This window comes from Triticum dicoccoides, chromosome 3B (assembly GCF_002162155.2).
Source record: "Triticum dicoccoides isolate Atlit2015 ecotype Zavitan chromosome 3B, WEW_v2.0, whole genome shotgun sequence".
Lineage (NCBI taxonomy): Eukaryota > Viridiplantae > Streptophyta > Magnoliopsida > Poales > Poaceae > Triticum > Triticum dicoccoides.
Window position 1 is genome coordinate 691,604,366 of NC_041385.1, and position 4,472 is coordinate 691,608,837.

Below are 4,472 nucleotides of genomic sequence, written 5' to 3' on the forward strand. Positions count from 1 at the left end.
TGCCGTGGCAGCCGCCACACCAGGCGGCCTTCGCCGCGCTCGCCGGGCCACTGCAGCAGCCGTTGCAGCTGCCATCCATCGCCACCACCGCCCAGCCCTGGCTGCAGTGGCAGCCGCCGCTCCTGGCGGCCTCCGCCGCGCCCGGCGCTCCGCCGCAGCAGCCGCTGCCGCTGCCCGGTGCGCCACCGCAGCAGCCGCTATAGCTGCAGCAGCCACCGCTGGTCAGCTTCGGCCCCGCATCGACCGTGTCGGCTGGAGTCCTGCTCCACCAAGTCCAGTCCCAGCCGTCGCTGTCACAGCTTTCTTCTTGGATCGCTATCCGCCACGTTTCAGCGGCGGTGAGGCTGCAGGCTGCTGCGCGCGGCCTCCTAGCGCGTCGGCGTGTGCAGGAGATGCGTGGTCTGCAGCTGTCGCTCCTCCAAGTTGCCCTTCGCTGCGCAGAGGACCTCGATCTCATCCGCTGCGTCGGGGATCTTGGGCATGTGGTTTCCCCCAAGGGCGGCGGGCCTACTGTTTTCCCCGCGGGCAGCGACCTCAAAGTCTGCGACATCGGCGGTTGGGGGGACGCACCCCTCCTCGTCATTCTCCATCACAAGCCCTCCACTCTTCCGTGTGCGGTGCAAATCAACAGCCGTCCGGCAGGGAGAAGGCATGGTGTCACCGACAGCAGCGCACTGCGTAGCACCACTGCATTCCACCACCGGCCGCCGCGAGGGCGCCTCTGCTGGTCACTCTTGCGACCACTTCCAGGTGGTCATGCACATGCACTCCTTTTGTCTAGGTGGTGTCCATGGGATCCAGGTGGCTGTACATGTGCACGTCCGACGTGCGGATGGTGTCCACTTTTTGTTAAGGGGTCCAAAATAAAGCGTCCCAGTCCATTTCAGGTTGAGAATAATAAAACAAGCTGAGATGTAAAACACTTGTTTTTAGGTGTTAGGTTTGTGTTGGGTCGAGTCATGGTTATAAGTTGGTTAGGCTGCAGCTCGAGGACAAGCTGCATGTCCAGGTGGGGTGTAGTGTTAGAGTACGTAATGGGCCTAATGGGCCCATTAGTCTTAGGGTTAATTAGGGATAAGGGTCGCTTGCTTAGGGGTCAAGTAAGCCTTGCTTGGGAGTCAAGTAAACCTCTCTATATAAAGAGAGGAGATGTATCAATCTAATCAAGCAAGAATTAAGAAGGAAATCCCTTTCCTCTTGCCCGGCGGTGGGCAAAAAGGCCCCCGGCCGGCCCTCTCGCGCCCTCCTTCTAGCAGCGCCATAACAACTTCCGACAGACCAATTGGATTTCCACTATCATCATACTTCTGAATGCAAATTGAACCAGATGTACGCTCTGACAGACCGGCCAAAAGCTGAGAAATCAAGCTATCACCTTAAGATGAAAGATACAGAGTAAAAGATGCCATGCAGCGTTTCATTGCAAACCTCTAAAAGAGTGGTCTTTCCGCTCCCACTCCGTCCAAATATCAAACCAAAACTGCATGAATTAGTTGTCGCGTCAATACAAAAGGCATTCAAGAAACACAGCTATTCCAATATAAAACACATGCTTACCTTTCCTCCCGAAGAGAGAGACTAGTCTGATTCAATAAGTTTTGCTCAGTTCCAGGAGGTCGGTAGCTGACTTTTCTAACCTAAAAGAAGTGAATTTCAATATACGTCCATGTAATGTGAAGGCAAACCATGATTGCACGGATGTTATACAACATACGGTATATTTGACAGTAGCAGTTCCCCAAACAATGGACTATTTGTTTAAAATATTTGAGTTGCAAACAACTTGTATCCAATCACCAATATTTCTTCTCGACATCAAAATTTTAATCCAGCTATTATATATGTCTCCTATTAAAATCCCAGTAGGCAAGGACTAAAATACTACATGTGCATCATATACAACAAGACTGAAGGACATAACAAAACAACAATTCAGGATACTTCAATACTGGATTATATCGACTGCGGAGTGCTACCTAGCTTTTGTGCGATAAGATGCTAAGATCCTGGGCTTCAAGATCCTATAAAGCTTCAGTCGGAACAAAGGTAACAGAGCCCAGATTTTCAACAAAATCTAGGGCCAGAGTTCAGGGAGATTCCTCATTTTGATGATTACTGAGAGTTAAATAAGTGAACTCACACATCCCAAATAACCTATCAGATTCAAGCGTAATGAATCTTACCCACATACAACTTGCTCACCAACTTCTATCAACATTAACACTACAACTAAATTGTCTTTCCAGATAAATTGGTCTTGTGTCCATGGATAAACCAGTATTGTCCAACCAGAACTAGTAAAAATCCTCATACCACAAAGGGGCAAGAAAAAAATTCACCTCCAACTGGGAGTACCCAGCTGACACCCGTTCTGCTCGATATCTCCAAGAAGACCTCCTGGAAACTATCAAGGCAAGCAAAGGATAAGAGACCGAAAAAAAGATGAGAGCACACACGGTTCAAGGATAAGAATGGCATGCCTTGTCATCTTGAATGGGCGAAACGAAATCGCGGGAGGGAAAGCGACGTTGGCCACAGCGAGCATAGTTTTGCGGTGGTGGGGAGCTTCGGAGGAAGCAGGACTCGAACGGATGAGGGGACTGGCAAGTGCAGAAGTATGGTCAGGTGGGAACTGTTGTACAGAAAAGTGAAGCAAATGTCCGAGCTTCAATTCAAGAGAACAATGCCTCACAAAACAAAAATCAAGAGCAGGAAGATTGCAATTCATCTAGTAGAAGTTCAGCTATAAGTCCAGTGGTGGCAATTGGCACGATAAAGTAACCGTTTTGTAAATTCACATCCTATGGTGAGATGATATGATAAAGCTATGCTTACAATCAACTTCCTCGTGAAACTTCTGAAATTGGAGGCAGCAACTTCAGTATTGTCTACACTCTACAGTACCAAAGAAGCTATTGTACTTCAAACAAAAGCCTTAAGCGTAGTTGTGGTATCTTCACATTTCATAACTAAGAACGGTTCTATGTCAGGCTCTACTGCTAAGTTCAGTTTTATAACTAACAATGACACTGCAACTGCAAAGCCAGACAAAACTACCTAGAAAAGTGTACTAACATAGCACTCACATTGGTGTTGCTCAGTTCCGGATTACAGAAAATCCACTGCATCTGCATTGAACAGCGGCCAAACGTGCCAGCTCCTGGTGTGCAGCTTGAATTTTCTCACCAGAGTCGGAAAATGCAGACTTCAGACGGACTGGGACCCCAGGTACCAATCCTGGCCGCCAATGGAGCAGGGAGGAGATGGGGGCGTCGAGCGCCGCCGTCCTACTGCCACGATGGGGAGGTCGTCGGCCCGCACCGGCTCGGCGTCGAGCATGGAAATCGAGGGGGCGTCGGGCGTCGCAGTCCTGTTGCCTCGATGGGGAGGGGCGCCGACCTGATGTCGACCAGGGAAAGAGAGCAGGAGGAGGAAACAGGGTTGAAAGAAAAAACAATAAATTACGGAATCCGTTGATCAATACCGTCCGTTTATAATTCGATGGCCTACCACAATAGTTTGCAAATTTTCACTGAACGGGCGTTTTCACTGGATACTTCATTTCTGAAGACGAGGCCATAATAAGGATACAAAATTTACCGACCGTTCACATGACGACCCACTTTTTTTAGGGACATGACGACCCCTTTTGGTTTGTCGAGGGGACGGCAAGGGAGATGGCTTCCCTGCCGGCATTCCGGGCAGCGGCTGGTCAGAGTAGTGCGATTGCCGGTGAAAACCGTGTCGACCTCGGTCATGACGGACGATGGCGGCGTCTTATGCGTCGTCTCCTTGTCAAAGGCATCAGCGGTTGCAATCGTCATTATCTTGTTCCGGCTGCTCTGGGGAAACCTTATATCTGGATTCCCAGATCGGACGATGAGGGAGCCTTCAGGGTCGTCCTCCCTCTTGGGGGTATCATTTTGGAGCACGTGCTGGATCGAGAGGACAACAGGAGGAGCAGTGTTGTGTCTGCCGCAACAACGACAACGAGTCTCGGCGGCATGGTGCAGCGGAGCCTCGTCGAGGAAAGCGTGTCGATGAGCGCGCGCGCACGTGGTGGTGCTTTCTGGTGTTGTGGTGAAGTCAACTATAGTATGGCCTGGCAAGATGATTGCGTTGATCGCTCCTGGAGATTGGACGGTGGAAGATGGTGGCGGCGGGTCCAGAGCGTGTGCATGCGGTGTGTGCTGCGGATCGGCCAGACCGGGTGGTGCTCTTGGCCCGATGCGGGGCAGCTGCGTGAGGTCATTGGATTAGATAGTGCATGTTCATGCGGTTCGGACACATTATCAAAAGTATAGGTGTGCGAATTTATTCGCCGGATGGATGTCTCTGGGTTGATGCATGTATTCATGTTATCAAACTGCATGCATCGATCGATGCAGAGGTCGGGGGTAATCCTTCTTTTTGAAAGAAAAAGTTTGCCGTGAGAAGCACTTTGTCTGCAGGATGCCTTGATCCCTTTTATC

The 4,472-nt window shown here is 50.4% G+C and overlaps 1 pseudogene; it reads right to left on the reverse strand.

Moving 5' to 3' along the window:
* Window positions 1-2,545, reverse strand: part of LOC119281853 — a 5,104-nt pseudogene extending 2,559 nt beyond the window's left edge.
* Between the last annotated feature and the right edge of the window lie 1,927 nt (window positions 2,546-4,472).